Genomic DNA, 15,284 nt, shown 5'->3' with positions numbered 1-15,284 from the left:
ATAAAAATGGGAAGGTACATTACTTTATTTTTTGAAATTTACTAGTCCCTCGCTTTACGCTGGGTTCGACTTCTTATTCTTGCCTTTTCCCAGAAACGGGCGCAACAGAGCTAGGAGCCCAGGGCGCGATGGACTCCTCTTTATAACGAGACCTAACACGGTCGCACCAGGATGAATTTAGTTATAAATAAGAACTGAAAATATATTTTGCAAATGGTTTTCAGTGAACGTCACCGTTCTATGTGGTCTAGTGGCTAGCATATCTGGCTTTCTCCCGGGTTCGATTCCCGGCGTGGGAACTTTTTTTCTCCCACCACACGCCCATAGAATTGTCTTGCGGAGTAGTATTTAGATGGATAGAAATTATTATCCTTATTTTCTGTACTCATTTCCGTAAAATGTTTAATTTTAGCGACATGGCACTTCGTATGTTCCGCGAAATTTCCAAATATCTCGTAAAATTGGATTCAAACGCCATCAAATCCCAAATAGTATAGGGTTAGGGGATCGGGTTGGTGTGGTTGCTAGAGTGTTGGCTTCCCACCCGGTGGGCCCGGGTTCAAATCCCGGCAGTGGCAGAGAATTTTCAGAGACTACCCGATCCCTGCTTGAGGGTTGTGTGGAGGACATTTCAAGCGCAACATTCCGTCCGTCGGATGGGACGTTAAGCCGTGGTCCCCTTGGCGCCTTTCGTTAAGAGCAGGCTAATGCCGACGCCAGGTTTCTCTCCACCCTTCCTTACCTACCCCTTCCCTCATGGCACAAATGACCTCAGCTGTCGGTCGCCTCCTCCAAATACCATACCATACCATAGTATAGGTTTCTGACACCGTTAACTATAATACACGATAATTGAAACAGAAATTTACTCCAATATTTAAGGAAAAAATGGCATTTTATTAACTTCACCGTCATCTTGGACGCCATTTTTAATATTTCACTTTCGGTCTAAGATACCTTGTACGATGTCCTTCTTCCTTTCCTCCTGTCAATCGTGGAAGGACACGTGGAGGGGCAAGGGAAGGCACCGAATGAGTCACATAGGACAGTTTATAAAGGATATGAAAGAGAAGAAATAGGTCACCATGAAATGACTAGCGGATGGAAGGAGTAGAGCGGAATGGAATTTAGAAATTTGAATTTAGAAAGATATTTATTGTTCTACGACTTATGCCCTCTAAGAACAAAAAACAATAATTTGTACCAAATCATATGGTAAATATAAACATAGAAGAAAGGAGAAACATATCATACACAATGTTTACACACTATTACAGATGTTAATTACTAGTATACAAAAGATTACAATTAGTTCTAGAAAAATAGCTATGCGTAGCATTACAGCCCATCAATTACCCAGAGACAAATCACAGAGAGCAGAACCAATGAGAAAGAAGTTTTAGGAATGGCATTAAGTTACATAATGAAAAGAAAAAGCAACCAAAGAAATATAAGAGATACTTATAGATTTTTCTTCATGTAACGAATAAGTTATTATGAGGCAGTAATTAATAAGGTATAAACTTTTGCCTCAAACTATTTCAAAAACTGAATATTTTTTACTTTATCTGGTAGATTATTCCAGAGATTGGATTCTACAACCTGGAATGATTTCTGGAAAGAAGGTGCACGATGAGCGGGATGGCAGATGAAGTTTGCATCTGATCTTGTGGTCATAGTAGCATTTTAAGCTTTGTTTTGAATAGGTTCTGAAAATATTCAGGATTTTTCTAAAGAAACAATACCTAAAGGAAAGCAGCGAGGAAATATTTAGAGAATGGAGAGCTATGTCCAACCAATCTTAGGATAGTTAATTTATGATGATGATGAATACGACGGTGATTAAGTTTAGCATAAGTTGTTGGAGGAAGGTAAATTAAACTGTCGAATACATTTTACCTTCATTCAATCCTTTATGGGCACATTTTGAAGGGCCAGGTCGCTCCGCTAGATAGGGTTATTCAAATTGCATGGAGGCATACCTATCTAGCTGATGGCTCTTCGCTAGGATCTAGGCTGGTTCTAGATTAGGGTTACTAAAGGAATTTTTTGCGTAATTTTTGGGTTCAGCGAGAGGAGGCGTAACTAGCCAGGGCAATGCAGGGCATTTTAGAGACCCTCGGAATGGGAAATGGGGGCATTAAGGGAACGGAATGCGCCGTTCGGATGTTTCTGGGTTTAATTTTCTGCCCGTCGCTTTCGCAGAACTGCGTCATAAGGGCAAGAGAGTCCACGAATAGGTTTTCTCTCTTGGCTAGGGTGGAAAAAAGCTATTATCTATGCGTAATTCTGATGACTTCTTAAAGATCCTCTTTCTTGATGATTAGAGATGCGTGAAAATCGCAAATGCGATAAATGCGATATAGATGCGACGTGCGCAGATATATGCGACATAGATGCGATGACTGGACGTTTATGATATTTTTACGCAAATTTGCCTTTTCGACGGGAAAATTCATTACATTTTGTGTCAAGCTCACTCCGACACTCAAGCGCTTAAAGCATGTGAGCGACTGGCCAGCTGCTAGTAGGCTGGGACTCTACGTGGCCGCGAACTACAAGTGGGCGCGGGCAAGCTATACCTCCGCCACTGTAGGTCTTATTCCTTAATTTATTATTGTTCTACAACATAATTATTTAAAATATTCTGTATTTTATCATATACTGTTTCACTACATTTTATCGTCATCTAACACATTGTGAAAATAAAAAATATCTGCTACAAAATGCGATAAACTGTATTTGAAAATGCGATAAAATAAAAATGAAAGTGCGATTTTCACGTATCTCTAATGATGATGAATTACAATCTATTTTTACATTTTTATGCTCATACTAATCTACTCTCAGCAGAAAACGCAAATATAGAAGTGAGGAAACAATAAATGAATGCTTAATATGGGGTATGTTTCTCTGTGGGAGCGAGGCTTGAACGTTGACTGCAGCAGAGAAATAAAGAGTGAAAGAATATGAATGGTGTTGCGATGGAGGAATGATGAAGAGAAAATGGATCGGCCGTGTAAGTAATGAGGAAGTGTAATATTTCTAACCCTGCCGCGTGAAAGGCGGTGAAATATACTTACAACAATGGCCATGAGAAAAAATTCCCCCGGACCGGGAATCGAACCACGGACCTTTGGCTTTCCGTATATTTTTTGTATATTTCACCGCCGTTCACGAGGCAGGGTTAGAAATATTACAAATACCGCTTTGCGCGGCTTTAGCGCAGGTTTGAGGCTCTCAACCGGTTGTGGCTTCTTGGAAGTCCTTTCTCCCTCGCGTTGCCATCCTTGATGGACCGCAAGGGCCTAACACCTAGTACCATGAGTCTCGGTATAATTGCCATGGGAATTAATGAACCTGGATAGCGTAGTGGTCTGCGCAGTGGCCCGGAAAGACAAAGGTCCGTGGTTCGATTCCCGGTCCAGGGGAATTTTTTCTCATGGCAATTCTTGTACAATGAGGAAGCGCTGAGAAAGGTGGTGGAAAAGAGAAGGCTTCCGTAAAACTATAAGGAGAACACGAGAAAATATAGTTGGCCCCATTATGAGTTTTGTTAGTCTGATGAAAATAATCGTGGAAGGGAAGTAGGGCAAGGGATGGCCCCGAATGAGTAACAGGCTATAAAGGATGTAAAAAAGAGGAAACAAATACGTCACTATAAAAAGGCTAGGGGATAGGGGAGAGGAATGGAGAGCTGCGTCAAAATTATCATAGGATTGTTGACTTAGGATGATGATGTTCCTACTACACACTTGCCAACACCAATATCCTCCACTGTTTTTTTTACGTTTTTTTAGCGCTATAGTCCATTTTTACTTTAATTTCTATTTTCTATTTCTAGTACTTGAGGGAGAAGACCGACAGCTGAGATCATTGACGCCATGAGGGGAGGGTAAAATTCAGAAAAGGAAGAGGTTCCGATAGGGAGTTTATTCAAAATATTTACCATATAATATTTACAAACGTGAGGAGTAGCAGCGCGCGTGGAATTTAACCTCCATTCATCCCTTTATGGGCACATTTTGAACTTGATTGATTGATTGATGACTAAAATGTAACGATTACTCGCACGAGCTTACTATTGCTATGGTATTTGAAGGAGGCGACCGGCAGCTTAGGTCATTTGCACCAAGAGGGAATGGTATGGAAGGACGGGCGGAGAGAAACCCGGCGGCGACATCAGTGGGCTCTTAACGAAAGGCGCCGAGGGGACTACGGCTTAACGTCCCATCCGACGGACGGAGTGTTGAACTTGAAATGTCCTCCACACAACATTCAAGCACGTATCGGTCTTGAGAAAGTACTCTGCCACCGTCGGAATTCGAAACCTGACCAAGCGGTTGGGAAGCCAACACTCTAGCCATCACTTCATCCTGATACCCATACAAGACGTCAAAATTTTACTTGTCATCTGAAATTTAATGAAGATAAATGCATTAGAAAATTGCAGACTATCTGGATGTGATACAATATCTAAACGCGTGCGTAATGATTCATTTATAAATAAGAATTTCATCTCGAATCATTCTCATTTAATTTACGATAAAACTAATAAAAAATGCGCTATAAATGTAGTAGCGGATCGAAGAAAAGCAGGACTCAGCTAGAGCTTTATGGACGACATGGTTCATGGCCGAAGGGAATTGATCAAGAAGTATGAAAAATGGATAAAAGGTCCGCTGAAATTGTCGTTGTTGACTCAAACTTAGGTAAAAGGTGAAATGAATGAGTAAAACGACGGTAACAGTAAACGGAAAATACATGAAATTTAAAAAAAATGTAGTTGCCCACCTCACAACTATCATGAATAAAATGCATTCAAGTGAAATTTTAATTCCTCCAAATATCTTCCAATTCCTCCGCTAAGATATGGAATTGGAACGTGAAAATTAAATAATCTTAATTGACCATATCCTCTTAAGACAATCGTCGAGGTGCAAGTTGATGGCTAGAACAGAAAGGAAAACAACAAATAAAAAATATTGAGTAGGTAAAGAAGGACGTTAAAATCAATAATACGCAGATGTGAAAATTTTTGATGATAGGAGAATTGAGTACAGAGCTGCGCCAACCCAATATTAGGATTGTTGTGTTGATGACGATAACGCAAAGGATAGATGCACTATTTCATCAAATTAGCAATCTAAATGCAAGACTAGTTTGCTATGATATAGCGGATGTAGATTCGTTGGGACTATCACTTAGCGCTTCTATTAACTTTGAATTCAAATAATGTGCAAGACCTGAACTTCATTAACAGTTTACCTCCGAATCACAACATCCCATGCATTTGGTTTAACGTTTGCGCCGATAACATCCTTTCCCGCATTAGCTGATCCGTCAGTCAACAAACCCGCCGTGCATTTCATGCACGCTGGTAAATAATGGGACTAAATTCCGTTTTCAGAGGACTTAAAACCTAAAATTTTATTATTAACTCAAAGTTAAGTACACATACGAGATTAGGCCGCAAAAATGATGCCTGCATCATGCATTTAGCGTTACCATCATAGTTTTTTCTACAGTTAATCAATTTTAATTACCCGGTTACTGATTCTAGTTTGCGAGTTGCCATAAGAGCATCGTAAATTAATATTATTCCGTCTATATCGCGCATGTTGCTATTCAATTACTATTAGTATATATTATTTAACTCAATTACAGTTGATAAACCTCTAAAATGGTGGTTTGACCTCACTGCAAGTGCTTTTTATAATTCGCAATCAAGATACTATTGAGTAAAATCAGTCAACATAAATCACAAAAGTTTTTCAAAAGGAAATTTTCATTCAGGATCGAAAGCAATTCAGAGCAATAGAACGATTTCCTTCGATAACATTTTCATGATTAAAATAAAATCTCTTGCTGAAGGAAAAATTACAACGCTTTTATACTTATTAATAATTTAAAATACAGCCAATTCAGCAAATTACCTCATTCTTAGCTTCCAGTAGACCGTCTATACTGGTGTTTTCCTCCTTGCTCTACTGACATACAACTTTGACGATTGCTTCTATAAGTAACGTTATGCTTAGAGGTAAAATTTATTGGAATGCTGTCAGCAAATCACATCATTGGCAGTTTTTACTTGACACATAAAAATCATTTCTACGTGTAATCTACTCCTAGTAATAGAAATGAATAGTAAGCTCGGGGATCGGGTTGATATGGTAGAATGAGTGTTGGCTTTCCATCCATTTGACTAGGGTTCAAATCCCGGCGGTGGTAGAGAATTTTCAGAGAACGCCCGATCTCAGTTTGAGCGTTGTGCGGAGGACAAGTCAACCTCAACACTCCGTCCGTGGAGTGGTCTTCTTGGCGACCATCGTTAAGAGCAGGCTAATGCCGACGCCGGGTTTCTCTCCACCCATCCCTCATGGCGTAAATGATCTCAGCTGTCGGTCACCTACTTCAAATACCTTAGTATTAATATGCTCGTGCGAGTAATCGTTACGTTTTAGTCGTCAAAAGTGAAAATTTGTATTCCACGCGCGATGATGGGAAGGTAGTTCCAGCTAAATAAATCTCATATACAGGTGTCGATTTTTTGTAAAGCTTATTTGAATTCCTTATCTAAATGAAGAATTGTTATTATTACTTTAAGAAACAACCTTAAAAAATAATTAAAATTCTGCGAACGATCAAATTCCAAGCTATAATTAGGATTGTTAACAGAAATTTATATTCATGTTGAAGTGATCCTCCGCATTTATAACTTTTCAATTTTATTCCTCACGCTTGTAAATATTATATGATAAATATTGAGAATCAACTCCATATCGGAACTTCTTCCTTTGTTGAATTTTACAATACCAACTCGATCACCCGTTCGCTCTCCGTAATCCATCTGCCTATTCCCACGATCTCCCCAACCAAGTGCTCACCTTTACATTGCCTCTTCTGTCCTCTAAACTTACTCCTTTCCACCATCGAGATCCCTTTTACTTATCATGCAACAATTTTACCGTACAATTTGTGTCCCATCTGTCAGCTAATTGAATTCATTCCTATCTCTCCTGGTTTATTCATTGTTAGTTTTTGTATCGATGTTACATTTTGTCTCATTTCATGTTTTTCTTTAATTTTCACATTAAAATAGCGTCACCGCTACCTACACGTGAAAAATGATTTCAATAAATAAATATCGTGATGAGAAAATGAAATGCTACGAGGCTATCTATTTTAAAAATTATAATGACTGAGCGAAACCGCAGACAAAAAGTGTCGTTAAAATTATCCGCGTGATCCAAAAAAAGAATTATTCCAAGCTTTTTTCGTCACAATTTTTTCTGTTCTAAACCGGATTCACTCGAGGCTTAAAAGCAATACAAGAGTGCACAGAATGTGCAAACTGCAATCTTTCACTTTTAAGTTAATACCATCGTTGTTCCGGTACTTAGGCTGACCTTAGGCAGAACGATCCGAGTTTCGCGATTCACGCACCTGTAGTTTAGTCTGGGGTGAGCACTATCCTCACCGATCCATAGAAACCTTAAGGGTTGAGTAACTTGAATGAATGAATGTTGAGAGTGAAACCAAATTATTGCCATTTTCATGTGACAAACGTGATTTAACTCCAGCTACAGCACTTATTTGCAAATCATTCAAAAAGTAATCTAGTGGCGATCTAGAGCCGGATCCTACTATTGATCAATTTTTCCTGTCTCTCGTTTGCAATTGGTTGTAATGTAGCGTATTTTAGAATTTTCGTGATAATTACATGTACTTTGTTTCTCGGACCTTTCAGTAGTTTAGAGCTAAGTTCCTTAAAGCGGTGTTTATCATTTAAACCGGAGTAGTTTACGTTTTGACGTTTTTTGTGGCGTTTTATCGGAGGTTTTTTTGATCGATCGTCGATCCTTTTTACCAATCATGCAGCAATTTCACCGTACAACCTGTGTCCCATCTGTCAGCTAAAAAATTTTTTCCTCTTCCCTGATTTATTATTTTTGTTTTCATTTTGTTATTGTATTTTGTCTAATTTCATGTTTTTTAAAAACATTTTCACTACAAATCGGCGTCACGGCTGCATGAGAAAAATGATTTAAATAAATAAACTAAATGATCTACATAAAAGGAACGGATCACTCTGCACTCTACGCCGCGTAGCGGACATTTTTGACAACTGATTAAAATTCGGCCAAAGTGGCGACATAAATGAAGCTTCTACAGGGTGGATTTGGGCCTCTTTTACACAGTCCCCTAGGATGATCTCAACAAGTATACTGAACACTCCTATTACGGGAAGAACGTGACGGCCCAAGGAATCAGCGTTGGGACATTTATCAAAAAGGTCGCGGGTTCTATAGTCGGGTGGGCAATCCGAAATTTAAAATAAATTCCTCAAAATACGAGATGGCGAGATTCAATTCAGGGCTACGATAGGCGGTATTCCCCATTGTTTAACTCCATGCGGCGGTATAGAGAGAGCTTATATCCTAAGTTTCAGTAATATGGCATACACATTACACAGGTGGGCGAAACTTCAATATCCCACAAATATTACACCCCAGGCTTCCCCAGTTGGCTTCTAAATAGGTAGTCATCAATCGTCCATTCTACTGAGTATACAAAAGTCATCATTAGAGTCGCTGACAGGCAGAACGATCCGAGTTTCGCGATTCACACACCTGTAGTTTAGTCTGGGGTGAGCACTATCCTCACCGATCCATACAAACCTTAAGGGTTGAGTAACTTGAGTGAATGAATGTTAAGAGCGAAACCAACTTTGAATTCAGGGCTACGCGAGGCGATATTCCCAATTCGGTAACTCCATGCGGCTGGATATAACCTTGGGATTGCGAACGATGGTGCGAAATTTCCGCATCTGTTTATAATGGGAATCCATTCCGAAATTCCGCTCGCCCGCAAGAGATGGCCATCTATTTGTGCTCGTTGATAGAGGGAGCAGAAAATAAGCGACGAATAATTGAGTATGGGGTGCTGACATTTGCGATAATTAGAGACGTCCTTAAATTAAACCACTAGTGAGGGCATTTTCAAATGACGGCAGTCCCAAAATCAATTAATAGATGAGAAAAAAGGCAAACGAAAAAATAAGTACATGCTATAACGGTTCATTTCAATTCTTGGTTGATAACAATTGATTCCAACTAATATGCTCAAGGTGCCAATATGTCGGCCTCGAGTTAAATCCCATGTAAAAATGTTTGTTTAAAATATTTCTAGGTAGTTTCGCATTTACACTGGAGGCTAGATAAATTTTTATCCCTCCTGATGAAACGGTATTTATTCCACAATATTTAGCTTTCTATATAAACAAAAGAATTTTTTATATGGATATTTGTCTATGTAACGCCTGACGTTTTATAGAATCGGGCTTGAGCTTTCTGGGTGTGAAGGTGGAAATTGCCGCGAGAGCGGAAGAGTTATAATAGACGTGGATACACGATGATTCACAATAAAATCGCCGACCGTCTTCCCTTAAATTTTAACCTATCATACTTGGTGCAAACGACAGGTCCTTCTGTGTGGGTAGCGTCCTTTTAAGCTTAAAGTGATCGTGAAGAGGAAAAGATTCAAATGACCCTATATTCTTCGACAGGTTTTAAATAAATGAAAAATCTAACAATAAGAAAATTAAATAATATGCATTTTTCAGGAGCTAGATAATTTTCCAATAACGTCAGTTCGCAAATCAATGGGGTGATATGAAAATTGGCTAACGAGGAAAAGTAAATGAAATGCTATTATCTCCAGGCAGGTAATATAAGAAGTATTTGTTGAAATATATCTTATTGACTCTGATTGAAGTTGGGAACTCAGTGGCGTTGAATGCTGATTGGAAGGCCTAGGGTTCGAACACTTCCGAAAAAAGCTCTCTCAGCGTAAGGAAGCCCAGGGAACAGAACTGCTTCGCTTAACCCAATTGCATGGAATTCACACGCCCATGACTTACTTGGTGGTGAGCTGCATCCTCACCCACCCAAACCAACTTATCTAAGGGACTGAGTGAGTGAACAAAAGGTAGATGACATGATCATTATGTCCTAGAAATTGCCAAAATTAACACAAAATATAAATTACTCTAACGGTTCCTTTCAATTCATCGTTGATAGTAGTTGCAATACATTACGTAAATCCATTTACAGCACGTTTTGAAACATAAATACCGAGTGTTTTCCTTTGCATAATCTTTTGATAGCATACTGAATGCTAACGGTAGGTTTTTGCATAAAGATAACGTCCTTACTTAAACGACAGACAATGTGATCGTGAAGAGAAAAAGATTCAAAATACTGAATACACTTACTTTAAAACTTTAACGAAAAGAACTCTCAAGATGTGCGGATTAAATACACCATATTAATTAGGAAGAGGTCAAGCATTTTTTGAAAACTTTCAAAAGATAAAGAGTCAATTGATAATCAGAAGATAATCAACGTAAACCAGAGCTATTGAAATCCTCTTAAATAACGATACCATTCATTATAACGCTGTGGTAGTTTTAAGTATACCGGGACTAACCACGGTGATAACTTTTACGGGAGTTACCCGCAATGCACAAATTGTGCGAAAAATCCATAGAGGAAAAAATCATCCTGGTCAAGGCAAATAATTTTTTCTCTGTGGATTTTTCGCCGTGGTAGTTGACGGAACCAATGATCACGAAATCACATTCCAAATCTACGATGTGTTTCGCAAAATGTTCGAACGGAGCGGCCTTTTCAGAGACTTGAGCAAAACATTGAGATGATTAATGCTGGCATTATGTTTGCACTCGCCACTTTCGCAAAAACTAGTGGAGTTATATAAAATGCATCGGGAGTCAGTAATCCTGATATGGAATGGTGTTTGGACGAGGCGAACGATAGCTGAGGTCATTTGCGGAATGAGAGAAGGGTAGGGAAGGTAGAGTGGAGAGAAACCCGGCGTCGAAATTAGCCTGCTCTTAATGAAAGGCGCCAAGGGTGCTACGGCTTAACGTCCCACCCGACGGATGGAGTGCTGTACCTTAAGTATGCCCCACAAAGCACTCTATATGATCAACATCGTTTATAGCATATCAACAAAGGAAGGATTGAGAGAAATCCAGCGTCGGAATTAGCCTGTTCGTAACGAAAGTCGACAAGGGAGAACGGTTTTACGTCCCATACGACGGACGGAGTGCTGTACGTGAGGTATTGCCTATGAAGCAATCGCTTGGATCGACATCATTAATACCATATCAAGAAGGAAGGATGGAGAGAAACACGGCGTCGGAACTAGCCTGCTCTTAACAAAAGGTGCCAACCACAGCTTAACGTTTCATCCGACAGACGGAGTGTTTTGCTCAAAGTACTCTCCACATTCCACTCAAGCCGAGATCGGGCAGTCACTGAAAAGAATCTCCAACACCTCCGGGATTTGAACCCGGACCCACAAGGTGGGTGAAAAGCCAGCACTCCGCCGAGCACACCAACCCCATTCCTACTATGTAGGTGCTTCCGCATATGAATTGCAGATACGACGAAAATTTCTACTATGTTCATCGAAAACAGAGAGTAAAGGTAATTCAATTTTAATTCAATTTAAATTGATTTATCTCAAACACCCCCGAAAACAGCACAATGAGGCCTTTACATCGGGAGTTTAAACAATAAACAATAGACGATCACACAAGCCCATGTCCTGGAAGGGGCAACCTATCCAGTTGGGACGCGAACCTGCGACCTTCAGTATGGTAGTCGAGGACTAATCCCCACAACCACCGAGTCCGACAATGTATCATATCCAATATTTTTACTGATAAAGGTATATTTATGTGGAGCATTTTGCGAATCACCTGTACTCAAACTTAACCCTAAATTGATCTTCCCAGTTCAATTCCCAGAAAGGCCTAATTCCTTTCATCTATAACTCCAATTCTTTTACATCTACCCCTTAATTACCAAACAATCTCCCCGTTACGGTTTTTAGCATCCCCTCCCGTCTAAATACTCGCTGATTCCAGGCCCTCCAAATCTCCACTAAAGTTTCCTCACCCACTATGTCCAACACTTCTTCGTTCTTTATCATCTCCGTCCATTGGAGTTCTCCATTCTTCTTCACACTTACATCTCCTGCCTTCTCTCGCCCTCTGTTCGCAGCGTTCACGTTTCCGCACCGCAAAGCACAAAAAATAGATCGGACTCAAATGGATAGCCTCAAGCCTTAGTTGGAAACAGGAGTACTTTTCTTAAAACTCTACGTGACGGTCCTCTCATTATCTATCTCCTCCCAATTCATTAACGCCTCTTTTGTTGACGCAATTCACTTACAAACAGGGAGTTTGTAACAAAAAAATATTCTTTAAGGACGAATTAAGCCTCAGGCCCTGAGGAAAGTGTCTTTTTAGCAGAGCTTTTACAGTACAGGACAACAGATGGTCTAAACAAGAGTCCGTGTGAAGAGTTTCACATGCACAAAATCTGTCTTGAAAGCTGTAGAAAAGCATTTTTGCAAGGCAAAATACACATCAAATAGCGAACTAAGTAATTTCACGAGGAATAAGGCCCGAAAAAGCGCCGTAAGACGTTCACACCTTCAGAATAAAGGTCACTTGTGTGCAATTTCGTACGAATAGAGTCGTTTTCCTTTAGCTGCACGATCTGTTTACAATAATAATGATACACTTTACCTAACATTCCAGTAGATTCACCGTAATAGGTGATACGATGCAATATGACGATGTGAAAAATACGATATTTAAAGTTTTAAACAATACAAAATATGGGAATAATATTATTTTTAAACTTGGTATGATCCTTAAGGCATTAACCTATCGGAAAAGTAACTGTCATAAAATTGCTGTAGTATACTAACGCAACATTTGAGATAAAATGCGCCCCCAGTAGAAAAAGGAAAAAAAAATTTTAGTAATTGTCATCAATAAATTACAAAAGAGAAGTCACTAACATTCACCACACAAATTCCCTAATCTAAATTTCGGTAGTAAACAGCCATAACTTCAACGGCAAAAAATTTTCCTTTAATTCTGGTGATGTTTCCTGAAACTCTTGGATAAATTTAACCCCTAACCAACGGAATCATTTTTTTGAACAGAGTAGCATTCAATTAGGGCAAAATATAAGGCGCATTCGTCCGCAGAAAATAAGGATGAGGCTTATCCGCGACTCAAACCTCACACTCCGCTACGAAATTAGAAATCCTTATTACTCTTTATAAATGCAATGACTGGGAAGAAAACTGGAAAATAAGGCGAGCATTGATTTGCTTCGGCTCCATCACATACAAACATGTACGGCGTGTAAATTTCAACCCCAGGTAATTAAACCGTTTGATTTAAGATAGGGGTTCACGGCTTGAATCTGAATGATGCTCCTAGAGGTCGACTTGAGTTTAAATGGGACGATTTACTTACCGCGTTCGGAGCCTCTTCCAGGGCCGGGTAGGATCAGCTCAGGGCCAGCGGCGACAGAGCCTTCAATTCGCGGGGAACAGGTGGTCCGCTGGCCGGGAGAAATGGGCTCCACGAGCAAGGACGGACACAGGCGTGGGAAGAACCGCTTGAAGTCTGCCCCTGCGTCGCGTTCTTTCCTCTTCCTTGTAGACGAAGAAAAAAATGGAAAAGCAGAGAGTCCTGAAGAGGAATTCCTTCCACAGTTCAGTCCTATTCAACACGGCCCCTGAATTCTATAGTCACTACATTGATGTTAGGACTTTGATGAATTAAAAGTTATGTTTTCCTCGCAGACGAAGGAAAAAAGGGAACATCGAAGAGTTCCAAAAAACAAAATTCTGCCACAGTTCAGTCCTATTCTGCTAGGGCTCTGAATTCTCTGATCACTACATTGATGTAGTGTTGGGACTTTGATGATTCAAAACTTGTGCTTTCCCCTTCCTAGAAGACCAAGGAAAAAAGGGAAGGACAGACAGTTCAGAGGACAATCTCCTTCTGCAGTGCAGCCATTTACCTACGGCCCCATGTATGATCTCTCGAATCACTAGCTAAAGTGTTCGAGTCAAAAAGTATGCTATTCAATCAATCAGTCGGCAATCTTCGAAGCTCACGAATGCGCCACTAGAATTCCGACAGGTGTCCTAACATCCCCTGCCACAGACCCATTGTATCGGCTGCTAGCGGGGTGTCCGTTGAGTGAATACGGCATCAGGGCCAGCAGTTTCTGCGGTGAAGTGGGTAAGGTCTCCGCGATCAAAAGCGCGTCCCGACGCGGCGAAAGAAGTTACGATGTCTCGTGTGGGCGGGGGCGGGGCTCTCCGAACGAATGCGAACTCTGACCCGTCTTGACGGCGTTCGCGAAACAACTGCGGGTCGGAGCGCGGAGCGGTCGAGGTATTCGGCGGAGGAGAGAGAAAGACTGGAAAGGAGACTACGGGCGAACCTACGCTTACGCCTGGAGGGGAGGGGCGATGGAGGAGAGGAGGGGGGAAGAGGGGAGGCAGCAGCAGGCAGGGGTCCGTCTTTCTCCGCGAACGGGGGAGCGAGGCGCGTCAAATTGAGTTGCGACGACAGACCGCATCACATGCATACCGTACCCGCGAGCCAAACGACCATCTGAGTAATTGAGAAGGCCGTTGAGCACGATTATAACCATGGAACTTTAGGCGGCGAACCATATTATAATTATTACTCGCTTTAGAAAAGTTGTTGGTATCCGGCGAGTTGAATGAATAACCTAAACTTTATTTTTCCACCGAAATTTTTATTAACTCACGATCATTGTTATCGACTCACGACCACGAAAGATGACGTTTGATCGTAAGATGACGTTAGACGAAAGATGAGTTAGTTAGAAGTTCCACCAGAAGATGAGTCAAACCGTGGAAACCTTGGTCGTGATAAAAAAAATCTGTGGGAAAACAAAGTTTAAGTCATTTAAGTTATTGAAGACTTCTCTTTTCTCACTTTATTTTCATTCCGTAATATGCTCCCATATTTGTACCACATCGACTTACGGCCATAAAATACTACAGATGTTTTCGTACCCTAATTTAAATACCTCCATGAGAACTATTTAAAAATTTGGATTATCAAAGCCTTTATCAACTTTAAAAAATTGGATTTGAAAAACCTATCTTTTGTACGTCCTGCAACCGTATGTCCGAAAAATAATATGTATGAACTTTTCCCGAACTCGTCACCGCATAAAAAAACTGATGGTAGCCGTGGAGTAGCGTCCACAGACCATCACATGCAAACCGCACCCGCGAGCCAAAGGACTATCTGCGTAGTTGAGAAAGACGGAATTTTATTTATATTATTATAAAAGCACTTCTGCCAGTTAAGGATGTTGGCCCGAGGAATGAAGTACTTGCCC

General features: G+C 40.4%; 1 long non-coding RNA gene across 1 annotated transcript in view; it reads right to left on the bottom strand.

Moving 5' to 3' along the window:
* Positions 1 to 14,304, bottom strand: part of LOC124163872 — a 208,489-nt gene extending 194,185 nt beyond the window's left edge. The window contains exon 1 of the long non-coding RNA XR_006865859.1: positions 13,367 to 14,304. This is a non-coding gene — a long non-coding RNA (uncharacterized LOC124163872). The remainder of the gene's footprint in view (positions 1 to 13,366) is intronic.
* Positions 14,305 to 15,284: the final 980 nt, after the last annotated feature.

This window comes from Ischnura elegans, chromosome 8 (assembly GCF_921293095.1).
Source record: "Ischnura elegans chromosome 8, ioIscEleg1.1, whole genome shotgun sequence".
Classification (NCBI taxonomy): Eukaryota; Metazoa; Arthropoda; class Insecta; order Odonata; family Coenagrionidae; genus Ischnura; species Ischnura elegans.
The sequence above is the reverse complement of the archived record's forward strand: the minus strand, read 5'-3'. Positions and strand labels throughout refer to the sequence as shown.